Below are 14,150 nucleotides of genomic sequence, written 5' to 3' on the forward strand. Positions count from 1 at the left end.
TGTTTTGAAGAAACAAATCACAAGATACTTGTCTTGTTTCTTGCTGTTGTTTTCTTACAAGCATTGAGGCTTCTTCTCACGTGACTATATTGCTGAACCAGGTTCTGGCATCTCTTCCCTTTCTATTTTTTAATAGCAGAATATCCAGAGTGGTCTTGATTTGAGATGTTATAGATAAATCAAATTGCCACTTGGTGCATGAGTGTTCTATCAGCTAGCAAATTATAACCACAATGAGTAATATTAGAACACTGAAAGCAACATGTGTTATATGCTTTCCCACCAAGAACAAGGATCCAAGTCATGTCCATTACTATAGTTACATTATTATATTGATCAGAAAATTCTAGAGAATAGCTTGAAAAGAAACCCATATCATTAGTAGTTCTATTATTTTGTAGAAAGTAAGTACATATTTATCTCCGATAGAAATACAAATGTTTAATGTCCTATGCAAGTGGAAGTGATTCAAACAGCAAGGCACTCCCTTAAATTAAATGCACTCCCTTCTTCAGATAGATGAATGAGTCTACTGTGGTTTCAGGGTCCAAGCATAAACGCAAATCACTAATAAAGTAACTTCTTTCTTGGAGCACAGGTCCTTAACTTGGTCCTAGTGGGCAGACCTTATATCTGATGATACAGTTGTTATTTCCTTTTGCACTTTAGCTGGAGTGTTGCTATCTTTCTGGTTACTCCCACTGTCTCCTTTTCTTCTGATGTTGTCCTTGGTGGCCTAAGTCCAGAACAGGCAAAGAGGAATTCATAATATTTCAGTGGGTCCATCTACAATGACAGATGCTTAGACCACACAGAGCTATCTAAAGGTAGTTCAAAATATTCTGTAGAGAAATTTTTTTAAGCTCTTAAACATATATCACCTTGAAGCAATTTTTAAAAATTAAGAATAAGTGAGAAATAAAAAGTGCAGAATGATCCTTGGTGCTCCCCATTTCTTATTTTTAAAATAATTACTGTTTTATTGTTCTACATGCTCTTTCAATTATGCTCTGGCCTTGAGGATTATAGAATGCTGTGAAAAATTTCCTATAACATGATTATCATTCTATTCTTTAAAAAAATTTTTAAACTTTCTACTACTTTAGGCTGGTCCATTGTCTATTTTTATAGAAGTAGGCACTCTGGAAAAAACAAAAATTTGTATAGGTGAACAGGATACTGCAGAAGCATTCTATGAGGATTGAAGTACAGCCCAAATACATATGTGTCAATGCAAACACAACAGGGCACAAGACCAAAGTTAGTAACATCAATTAGCCATAATTTATTGGTATTTTTACCTCTGGGATTAACTCCATCTATGTGACTATGACAGTGTAAGGAATCACAAATGGGACATCCCTGCACAATTTGTCTCTTTTATCCAAGAGATATATGGTATTGTACATGAAGTCTATTAACATTAATGTTTAGGTGTTGATGTTCCTATTCTGGAGAAATAAAACTGGACAGGCTAATGCAATAAAAACCAGGAAGGTTAGATTATGATTGAGTATAAAAATAAACAAAGGATGCATGGGCATTTTAAGCAGTGTTTGTAGTTCTTGTAGAAACAGGAGCATAAGAGAATGGAAAAACAAACTTAAAGCAGTTTCCATCGCTGGAAATAATTCTACAACATAGTCAGAATCTGAAGCAATATTCAAGGTTTTATGAATTAACCATAATACATGAATCAAAACACCCAGGTCATCTGTTCAACTGAATAAATAAAATAATGAAAAATGTGTTACTATCTGCCCCCTGAATCTCTCTTATACCCACATATAGGCCATCAATAAAATAAGTATTGTTGTGGATGGTATGGGAGAATGTTGGGGAATTTTTGTAATCACAAATTCAGTTCATATGAGAAAATCCCATTGCTTTCTCACTGGATGATGATTTCCTATCCTTGCATAGTAATCTGAAAATGAAATTTGAAAACCCATAGAGTGCTGCAATACTCTTAAAACTGTTGTTAGATAAGGATAATATATTCAAGAATGATCAAATCCCTATAATTGTAGACATCCATCAGGTCTTCCCCTGATTTACTAATTGATCAAGAAGAGTAAAGGTAAGCTGTAAAAATAATTTTTATTTGCCAGATTAAAATACCATCTTGGAGGCTTACTGCCTCTATCTGCTAATGTAGGCCTAGTCCTGGAAGCTTCTATCTTCTTTATTATCTAATCTAGGCCTAGTTTTTAGCATTTGAGATTTACTGCTGAATAAACTCATTCTTTCTAGCTCCTCCTGAACTCTGGCTGGCTGGTTTAACTCAGCTGTTCTGGCTCAAAGTCCTCTCCTGGATGACTGATTCAATTTGGCTTTCCTCAGCTTCTGACTGAATTGTTCTGCTTGACATCAACCTACCACTATCAATTTTTCTAATCTTCTGGCTCCTCATTCCTTGGCTTGTTCTGCCTTCATCTGTGTCTAGCTTGTTCTCTCTCTCTCTAACCTGTCTCTGTAAAATTGTCCTGATTAATAAACTGCCTTTCAACTCCACAAACTGAACTGACACCAACTGAACTGCCATGAACTCAACTCCATCACACTGACTCTCAACTCAACTCTACTCTACTCTCTTCTCTGTTGAACTCTCTACTGTATTATCTTCTCTATTCTCTATTGTACCCTACTCTATTGTTTCAACTCTACAGTACTGCTCTTGATTAGCTTCTCTTTCCTATATGTTCTTGTGAAATCTGGGCATATCTTATCTCTTACTCATTGTGTCAAATCTTCATTTTGTCTGTCCCTCTATTAGACATCACCATCAAAGTTGGTTGCTTCTTTCAATAAACTAACCTTATCTACATTATTTAAGGTTAAATGTGTGTACTGAGAGTATGTTAGCATTCCAGCTAACAGGAATCAAAAGTGTGCTGGATTAAAATTCCTTTACAACAAGAAGTTAGTATTTTATGGTCTTTATAGTGTAAGTAAGTGAATTCTAAAGGTATATCCTCCTGTGCTATATAACACATGTAGGAGAAAAGTTAGTGGGGAAAATAAGTAAATATAAATGAAGTGAAAAATTCAAATACTTCATTGATCCTGGACTCAAATATGTTTAGTTCCTCTTTGCCTCTTAAGATATTGTGCAAGAGCTATTCAACACTGTCTCTCCTTTTAGAGTTTTAAATATATTGGTTAGTGTATAACTTGGTGTTCCAAAAATAGGACCTAGCCAATTAATAGTCCCTACTAATTTCTGAACATTTTTAAGTGTTCCTAAATTGTTTTATTTAATGGAGATTGTGTGTGTGTGTGTGTGTGTGTGTGTGTGTGTGTGTGTGTTAATAGTTGTTCTAGTAACTAATTGTCCCAAGTATTGTAGTTTCTGATCTTTGTATTTTACAGGTGCAATAACAAGCCTTTTATGTAGGATATTCTAAGTGATATAGTCATATATGAATTGTAGTTCTTTCTCTTTCGACCTGGCTAACAGAATATTTTCCACATAATGAATAATTTAAGCATGAAGGAAGGCCCATTTCACAGCTATAGAACATTTCCTCTATAGTACTGAACATAGAAATTGAGTTTTCCATGCCTAAAGCAATGTGGTCTATTGATATCAGTACTGGTGTTCTTCATGATTTAGTGAGGGAACAGAGAGAGTAAAATGTACTCTTTATCATCAAGATGAAGATATGTAGTATAAAAGCAATCTTTTAAATATGAAACTATTAACAGCTAAACTTTAGGGATGGCTGTGGACATAAGTAAACCAGGCTGTAAACCTCCCATTGGCCACATGGTGGCATTAACATTCTATAAGTCAATCAACAATCTCCATTTACTACTTTCTTTTTAGTTTCAAACAAACAAACAAACAAATAGATACATAGGAGAATTCCAGGAAGAGGGGTTCATTGTGCCTGTTCTCCAATGGTTTTCTGAATAACTGATGAATATTCTGTAACTTTTCTTTAGAAAGGGGCCATTGAGCTGTTGTCTGCCCCATTAGATTTCCATGTAATTTTTATAGGTGGTATTTTTCAATGGCCCCTATGGAAATTCTCAGTCATGTTAATGAATTTGTACTTGTGAGAATATAGGTTCCTATAATCTCTTATAATTCTTGCTCCAGTCCTCTTCCCTTTTTGATATCCCATTCTTCTCATTAGCCCATGTCTTCTGAAGAGTAAGTAATGTTAGAGATGGAAATACAGATCTCTGCATCAGTTTGTTGTAGAAAATCTCTTCCCCAGAGATTTATTGGATCATCAGTAACACAAGATTGTATGACTGTCATTTCCCTTCTATACCTATGCAATATATAGAGAGAGCACTTTGCTTCCTTAGAGCTCCCAGTTCCCAACCCTACTAGTACTGTCTTTACCTTCATAATAAGCCATTTTCAGGTTCACACTGCTGTGATTATAGTAAAGACATAAGCTCCCAAATCAATCCTGTAAAAGTTTTACCTTTTATTTTAAATCCAATAATGGCATATTATTTTGCTTTAATAACATACTTAAAGCTGCAGCTTTTACTACCAAATCCTCCATCATGAAGAACAAATTTCTTGGTGAAGGGGCTACATAAAGCAAAATAATAATTTTCATTTTTTATCCTCCTTAAAATTGCTTATCAGTCAACACAGTAATCATGACTGCAATTTTTTTTCTAAATACATGAATGACTCCTGTGTGACTATAATTTCTTTTATGGATAAACTACTGAGACCCAATAAATTCCTACTGTTCCAGGCAACATAGGTCCCGAACTCTGTGTATAAGTTAAAAAGACATTGAAGAGGAGAAATGGCAATATCTTTAGGGCAAATAATATTAGTAGCAGCCCTTCCTTGAGTAGGAACTTACAATGAAAAATTAGGTTTATTTGTAATCTGAAAGCAGGTACAAATATTATTTTTATTGGACTTAAACCCTCTAATTATACAGTGCCTGCAGATAAGGGAAATACATTTCCCAGTTGTTGACTGGTACTGTTATTATTGCTTGGCAATGAATTGCAATCCTTACCCTATTTATACTGGCATTCCATAGGGCAAAGTTTTCCTTTCTTGCATTTAGGGCTTAAGCTCTGGAGCACTCTGATTCTGAGTATTTCTTTGTTATACATTTACATTGTTTCTTTCAGTGGCCAGCTTGGCCACAATTGACACATTTTGCTGACGTGTCTTTGAACAGCATAGGTTTATAAAGCAGCTAATTTTGCTATGTTTGTAATGTTTGTAGATATCCACATTCCTATGTAACTTCAGAAAGTCCAAAATATATTCTCTTTCTGTCTCTGACTTTCCCTGCCTGCCTGCTTGCCTGCCGCCCTCACTGTCTCTGCCTCTGTCTCTGTCTCTGCCTTTGCCTCTCCCTTTCCCTCTCCCCTTCTACCTCTCTCAGTCTCTGTCTCTGTCTCTGTCTCTGTGTCTGTCTGTCTGTCTGTCTGTCTGTCTGTCTCTCTCTCTCTCTCTCTCTCTGTCTGTCTTTCTCCCTTTCTCTCTCTCTCTGCCCTGATTACTCCTTGGCCATCTTCATTGGCATTACCAAACCCAGTATTTTAATAATTATCCTGCTGCAGACCATCTCAATCAGGTATAGGTCTTTGGGGTTGGGAGTTTTCAAAATGTCGGTGGGCAAAAGATAGCCAAGTGACAAACAGAGACAAAATTTAGGAATGAGTCTGTGTCTGAGTGTATTTTGGAGACAAGCAAGGCAGGTTTATATACACATTATAAAACGGGGATGTCTCTTGTGGTTACATTATTTTTTATACAATTTAAAAATACAGGATGTAGTGTATGTTGTCATCAATCTTGAACAATCATTTAAAGTATTAGATTGGTATCAGTGTATATAAAGGTCAATGATCTCTCATTATATCAAACATCTGTGAGTCAAGACAATTTTTTTTTACCTCTTTTGTCACCATTTGAAGTTTTACTCAAACACTTTCTTTTGTAAGTTATAATATGAACTATTTACTGGTGACTAATTTTTAGCCATGTTTTTATTAACAAGCAGAACGAAACTTAGTGATAAACTTGAATGAATGACCCTTGGCTGTAGTTTTAAGTCAAGGGTTGCTTAATAACACAGTTACATCTGAAAAGTTTTTTGATAAGAAAAATAAAAACAAAGGCAGAAAGAGAAAACATTCAGAAAAACAGTCAGCAGGTTCCCTAAACAATGAGTGATATGAGAAAAAGAGGGGGTCTGTAATTAGTTACTCTTGGCAAGAACATCAGACCCATTTACAGGAGGCTTTCCCTATGAGTAGGGGTAGTAGCCTCGGGTACTGTAATAACATTTGTCACAGAGACTTTACTGGGGGGGTCGTTATATTATTCTTGAATTTGTCTCCCATTTATTTCTTTATTGAGTCTTCCTGGGTAGTTAGTATAAGTCTCAGAGAGGCCTTGTACAATCTTTATATTACTATACCTGAGGTCAGATTCTGTATCAATTTTCATCTAAGTAGACATGACTACATCTCTAATATTTAGAAGGGCTGTAGGAGGTATACTATGGCATCTATAATCTATTGATACCCAGTATCTGCCAGTGTTTCACATGTGACGTGTGCAGGATTACATATGGTCCTAGTTTTTAAAATTTTTATGGACCACATTTACCACTGAAGTAATTGGGAAAATATATCTCTTTAAAAATGATATGATAATACTAAGAAAACCACTGTCTCTTACTGCTTCAACCAAAAAGATATTCATAATATTATGGAGCAGTAGGTAAAAAGCAAACACAAACTTTTGAAAAATACTTCAATATGTCCAGGTCTAATCCCAATAATCTTTTTTGATTTTGTTGAAATTGCACTGGAAACACTAAGCAGAGCACATAATGCTAAGGAGAAACTGGTAAGCAAATTCCTTTTCCCTCCAGGACTCCTGTACTGGGCTCTAAAGTTAGCTTTTTCAAGGTTAGATTGATTATCAAATTACCTACCCCATGCTTCAGGATCATATTCAGACAATGGAAGATATGTATCTAAGGAGGCTTCAGTAAGGAGGCTGAGGGATATTTAATGACATATTTGTAGATGACACTGTTTTTACATTCGATTTTGCCTGACTGGAAGAATAAAAGCCTCCTTATTAGCTTATTTGCAAATTTTTAAAATTTGATTTTCCAGTTTATATTAATTCAAGGAATATATCCAACTCTTCTTTATGATTAATACCTTCCTTATCTTTCATAAGCATATTGATAATAGTCCAGAGAACAGCCTACTTGATCCAAAGTTGAAAAGAGGTTATTCTTGATTATATACCCTATCAGTATTCCTTAGGACTCTGTCCCATACTTCTTCCTGTACCTTTTCTTCTTCTGGAAATCAGGGGTTATAATAATAAACAACTTTTCACCAATCTAATATTTGTGATTTTAATGCTGTGTTTTTCCGTTCTTTAAAAAAAGAAGATGCATAAGCTTCACTTATGTTACTACTTGTCTCTAGAGGTCTCTGGAAGCTCTAGAGGTCATGGAACCTGGAATAATACAGCTGATAAATTAGGCAGATTCATTCAAAAGTCAACTTTATTCAGAGCATCAGACAAAATATACTCTGAGGATTAAGAATTGTCACGTGAGTAAAGTTATCTTGTATTCAAGCTGTATACAATCACAAGGAGAAGACACAAGTGGCAAAACAATATTTTTCCAAAGTTGCATATAAAGGATAGTTTAAACACTTAATTGAATAACAACAACAACCAACAGTGAGTAATCTGAAGTAAACATATTTCTACCTACTACACCTAGAAGACACACAAAAACATATTCCAAGAACTCTGTATTTTCTTTTTTTCAGTTTTTATTAATTCATTCTTGTTACATCTCAATTGTTATCCCATCCCTTGTATCCTCCCATTCCTCCTTCCCTCCTGCTTTCACCCTATTCCCTTCCCCTATGACTGTGACTGAGGGGGACCTCCTCCCCCTGTATATGATCATAGAGTATTGAGTCTTTTCTTGGTAGCCTGCTATCCTTCCTCTGAGAGCCACTGGGCCTCCCCATCAAGATGCTCCAGCACACCACAAGGGCATATGCTCAACCATATTCATAGTGGCCTTATTCATAATAGCCAGAACATGGAAACAGCCTAAGTGTCCCTCAGATAAAGAAACTGTGGTACATTTACACTATGGAATACTACTCAGCTATTAAAAGCAAGGAATTCCTGAAACTTGTGGACAAATGAACAAGAAATGATCATGAGTGAGTTAACCCAATAGCAGAAAGACTCACAAGGAATATAGTCACTTATAACTGGACACTAGCCCAAGGGGCAGGTCCCATGAAAGTCTTCACCTACCAGCAAAGTGGAATAGATGTGAGGACATCCTATTGGGACTCTAAGTGAGAGAAGTATGGGAGAATAGGGACATAGAAGGATCCAGAGGGCCCTAGAAACCTACAAGAAGAACATTATGATGGCTGGATCTGGGCCCAGGGTTTCTGCTCAAACTATGACACAAACTAAGGACAATATGTGCAGTAAATATGGAACTCCTACCCAAATCTAGCCAATGGACAGGAAGGACTTCTCCACAGTTGAGTGGAGAGTGAGGACTGAACTCTGTACTTTGAACAAACTGAGGTCATAAGACTTTTGACTTGCTTTCTGTCAGTATTTTCACAAATACTCAGAATTCTCCTCATCCAATTTGATTTCTGAATTGTGTTCCAAAATTAACTTGCACATTTATACTCTTTTTAACACCAAAGCAACGCCAAGAATTACTCATTAGAAGGATTACTCATTAATTCTGAAGACACAATCATATACAATAGTACCATATGTAAGAAAATGGGAAACTGATAAAAATATTAATCAGATGGCATAACTTATTAGTGACCTAGATATAATATAATCTCGGTATTTTTCAACATCATGTTATATGACTATTTATATAAGAAATCTATCTCAAGTTTACTCATTCTATAAGACTAATGACTGGTCAATACTCATATTTCCATTTTTAAATCCTAGAAGAAGTAATTGAGAGAGTCCAAACTTACATAAATTTGTTTGTTTTACTGATGCTATGATGAAAACCTAATATAAGGGACATAGTCATTAAATTTAATTATAATGTTAAATAATACACATCAAAGACAGACATAAAAAGTAATATTTGATTTCTTTTATTTATTTTACTGTATCAAAGATAATGTTCTTTCATGGGATAAACATAAAATGTACACAGATTTAAAAAATTTTTCTATTGTCTTTTGTAAATTGGTGTCTACTTGACTTCACACATACTAAGTCAGATTAGTTAAAATCTTAGTCATTTTTTTTCTCAGCCTCTAAATATGGCTCTGAATTTCTGTAGGCTATCTAGGCATTTTGTCTAACATTTATAAGAGTTATGAATGCCTGATATATTCTAATATATTTTTACAGATCAAATTATTGTTAACATTAAATAAATAGCTCAATCCTTGTGGAATAACTAAATTTCATACGACATTACCACCTGGCTCTCATGAGTAGGAAACTAAATGGAAAATTTATAAGCATCCTGTATCCTTACATCGGTAGAATAATTTTCTTTCTTGAGTGTATATTTTCATTGATTGCCTTGATGGGGCTTCAAAGCATGCTTGCAAAGTTGGAACAAAACAAAGAGAATCTGACTTCCCCAAGTTAAAATATATAGTAAACATAGTTATACAGAGTTAAGTAAAGGTATTGTTATTTAAAGCAACACCAGTATGACTTTGAAAAATATTTATTTTATTCTAATCATAAAAATAACTTCTAGAATGTAAAAATATCTTTAATTTTAATTTTAGAAACACAGTGAGGGAATTCTTACTCCTTTAAGAATAAGGTAGCAGAAGAGTGATTTTAGTCATTTGACTTTGATATAAACTAAATTTGAGATTTGTAATCAGAAAAAAAATGGTTAAATAACTTAAGAAGAAGGTATTTTTTTCCAAAGCATTTCAGGTTTAAAGTGAACTGTTCCATTAAAAAAAAACTACACATATCCTATTTTACCATCATTTTGAATGTGGTAAATAAAATTTTGGACTTAAGGTAATGCTATTATAATAACTAAACTATAAGTGACATTAAGTAGTTATTATAGTTGTACATTTTATATTTCTGAATTTTTATGATTTTTTTAAATTTTCAAAGTGGACATCAACAGCTATGTTAGAAAACTACTGTTGAATTATTTTAGAAAAGCAGGTCATTAGACTTCACTACAGTCATAACACTGTTTTATTCTGATAATTCTGCTCATAGTTCCAGAATTAGTAAATCTATTTCTATGTGAGAGTTACAAACACTCTCCAAGGTTATCAAATAATCACCATACCATAGTGCTTCTACATGTGGTACCGGAAATAGGTGGGTTAATGCCTTGTATCAACTTAGGTGAATTATTGCAAAACAGACAAATAAAGGAGAAAGTGTAGTGATTTTTCTCCTAGAGAAGTAGAGTTTCTTGAAAAGACTTAATTTTCCAAAAGTTAGAAAGGGAGTGTTGGGAAGTACATAAGTCTGCAAATTCCCCCGAACCTGAGTCCCTTCTCCTTCTGTCTGATGTTTTGAATTTGCAAGTGATTTTGTGTACATGGTAGAATTGAAATGGACTGCTGAGAAAATATCCTGATTATTGAGAATTCTAGGCAGTATATGTGGAAATTGAAATTTTATCATATTCTTTTTACATTCAAGTGGTATATTACCCTAGAAGGATGTGTAAAATTCTTTCATGTAATTCTTAACTACCTCTTCATCCATGTGTTTTGAGTCCTTGATCATTGTAAAGATCGATGTGGCTTGTAAGATATCTTTAAGGTAAGCATTAGATTACTATATAATATTTTGAAAGTAGACATAAGGTTTATGTATTTTACAAGATGTATCCTGGACATATATTTATAATCTTCATATTGGAAAGTAGATAAATATTTAAAAGTATTTCATTATTATACTATAAAGAGAATACAAATTTGGGTGTGCTGAGGATCAAGAACAGTACCTTGAAGAAAATAGGCAAGTAATATACTATACCCGTAGCCCAAAAGATTTTCATTATACAGCAATAATTATCCATATAAAATACATCATGTTTACAAAAACCTGTGATATAAAATATCAATATATTGATGCCTTGTTCAAATACTTTTTCTGTCAAGCATTTTGTGTGTGTGTGTGTGTGTGTGTGTGTTAAGTCATTATACATGTAAGAGAGAAAAGCAATAGTCAGTTTCCTTCAGAATGAGTAGAGCCAGGAAATTAAGATGATATGAATCAAAAATGAAAAAGAATTCCAGCTGGCCAATATAATATTGGCAATCCTCGTTTCTGAGACTGCAGTGTTTATGTATTTCTTTTTCTTTTCCCCCATGAACCCATAAAAATAAAATTATCAGCAAAATCCTTAGTCCTTGAAGCAAGGCCTGTCATTATCAGTATCATAGTCATTGGCCACTTCATAAGATCATAATGTTAGAGTTTTAGATTCTTTATGTCAGAACTATAAAAGGAAACAATAAATTGGATTCATACACTATTTTTCTAGATGAGTTACCATCTTAATTGTCATCCTAGGATAACTGTTAATTATCTAAATGACTATTAAAAACAAGACTACTTCTTCAATTATATTTTCTTCCAGTACGAACACTGGTCTTATCAGTATGGCCACGTATTATAATCAATTTGATGTTCTCAGCTTCTGAGACTTAAGCTGTCATTGCAGCACTCTGTCTCTATTTCTCACTCTCTATTGAAGGGCCCAATCTGTTCATGCTTCTGCAAGTGTGGAAGTTACTCACTGCAAAATTATAACTTTCCTTCACAGTTAATTAGCTGTCATTTACCTCAGTATTCTGTCCAGATACCTTTTGCCATCATGAAAAAGAACTCTCGATTGAAAATTCACTTTGAGCAGTTCTTATAGCTTGTAAGCACAAATATTCATGATTTTTATTATTATGTATTTGTTGAATTTACAATAATCTTACTCATGAGAACTATATCAGGTGCAGACACTTTGACTAGTCTAGATACAATCTAGAAAATCTGCACAATATTCCCACTTTGTCTACACATATTAGAGAGAATGCACTTACCGATCACTCAGCGATGATTGTCAACAGTATACTTTTTCTCACCCTCACTGAAAAATCTCAAAACACACTCCTACCTTACAATAAATTTCAGATGAGCTAGTTGCCTCTCTTTTGAATTAGTCTTCCAGATACTTTGTAAAAAAGTTCCTTCATTTATATACTTTTCATATGAGTACACATTCAAATTTAACTCAAATGTTTTCGTCTGTTTTCATACTCTTTCCGAATAGATTAAGGGTTTTAGTTTGGGGTGCAAGAATTAGACAGTGTCACATTTGAATATTTAGTTATTTTGTATGGAAACATTTTTTTGCAAATGTGACTTTTGTGAGTTCAAATTCAAATGGATTCTAAGAACCATTTTTTAGTAACAAACTAAGACATTTTAAGTTTTATTTTATTATTTAATTGTCTTAAATTAAAGACAAACATTTCCTTTCCACAATTCACAGCATAAAATCAAGTCAAGGAGCATGTGGGCCATTCTGTTAGCATAAGGACAAATTATTAGTAATCAAATAAGGACAGAAGAAAAACAAAAACAATACATGAGAAGGCTAGTTTATTATTTTACTAGAATCTCCACCTGCTCTTTCTGCTGACTTCTTGTTTTAATTAGATGTAGTTGTCCATCTTCAATGCAATAAGAATTAAGATTAACATTCCTCATTAAACTGAGTTTGTGTAAAAGGGTTTACTGTACAATAGACCAAATTAAGTAACTATTTTGTAATAAAGGCATTGAAGAAGCTGATTTTACCACTGTATCCAGAATTAAACTTATTTTGCATCTATATACAAAAGTCTATACCAGTGAATTAAAAATAACCTTGTGAGTGACAACTGAGGCATTAAGTTGAGGAGTAGATTCACTAATCTGCTTTTTGTTCTATCTTTCCTATATATTTCTATATTCCCCCTTCTTTCTTTTCAACCCCTATGTGCAAACCTAAGAATGTAAGATAAGGGAAAAGAGAAACATCAATAAGTCTAACCTTGTTTTCTGTCTAAATAAGACCAATAATAACTTAAAACCAATTCCCATTGATAATAACTCTCTAATACCCTAGAAAGCAACCAAAAACCTACTAACCCCCTTAAAGGAAATGGGGATTCGTTCCCTTCAGATTTCTTTTGGCTGGTTTGGGATGAATAATACCTAGTAGTGATCGAATAAAAATGGGAAAATGGTTAAAAAGCAAGGAATCACATTTGTGGTCCAGTTTGTAAATTTAAAAAATTCCAGGCTTAATTAGAGTCCTGTGTGGCACAGTCTGAAATGTTGGACCAATTGGGATTGGAAGCTTTCTTCAAAGATATCATGGGAGCTGTCTTGTTCTGATGACAAACAGCAATTGAAGCACTTGGTGTTGGAACATAAAGGATGCAGGATGTCAGTGTCCAGGAAAGAATCCTCTTTCATCTGATCCAGTGTCACTGTCTGGGTCTTTCGCATGCAGGCAGAGTCATGGTCAGGTCAATCACTAGTCTACTTTTATCATAAGAATATACATTTTAGGTGTGGCAGATAGGTATTATTCTATAGAAAAAAAAGGTGAAATAGTTAGAGAAGGAATTAAAAAACCTCAGAGACATGCAGAATATGACATTTAAAGATCTTTTTATTATTTTAAAGATTCACTGACAATGAGACAGGTTAACTCCTGGCAACAACCAGTCTACCTCAAAGAGGATGATGAGCATCAAAGAACCTCCTTATGGAGATGTATTCAAATGTTTCAAACAAGCCACTGGGCAAAATGTACTCATTTCTACCACAGACAGAATTCTGCCTAAAAAAGTGCAAGCTTGGATATAGGCAGAGTCAACAGCCAAACTCTGCCAAGACAGGCTAAGCAAGTCCTCAATAGTTCCTGTCTCACAAATATGTCTGTCAGATATAATGGGCCAGAAGGCTGAAGAAGATCCTCCAACTTAATAGAGAGTTTTTGGTGACTATTCAGGTAGAAAATTGTCACTGTCATCTTCTCATCTGGAAAGGTACTAACCTCCACTCCCAGTATACTCAAGTAATCAAGTTTATTCATTTT

The 14,150-nt window shown here is 34.2% G+C and overlaps 1 protein-coding gene across 4 annotated transcripts in view; it reads left to right on the forward strand.

The window, feature by feature from the left end:
- GRIK2 (glutamate ionotropic receptor kainate type subunit 2) overlaps positions 1–14,150 on the forward strand; it is a 655,703-nt gene that overhangs the window by 272,187 nt on the left and 369,366 nt on the right. The gene's annotated exons all lie outside the window — the stretch shown is intronic.

This window comes from Acomys minous (genome assembly GCF_964271855.1).
Source record: "Acomys minous genome assembly, chromosome: 3".
Taxonomy (NCBI): Eukaryota; Metazoa; Chordata; class Mammalia; order Rodentia; family Muridae; genus Acomys; species Acomys minous.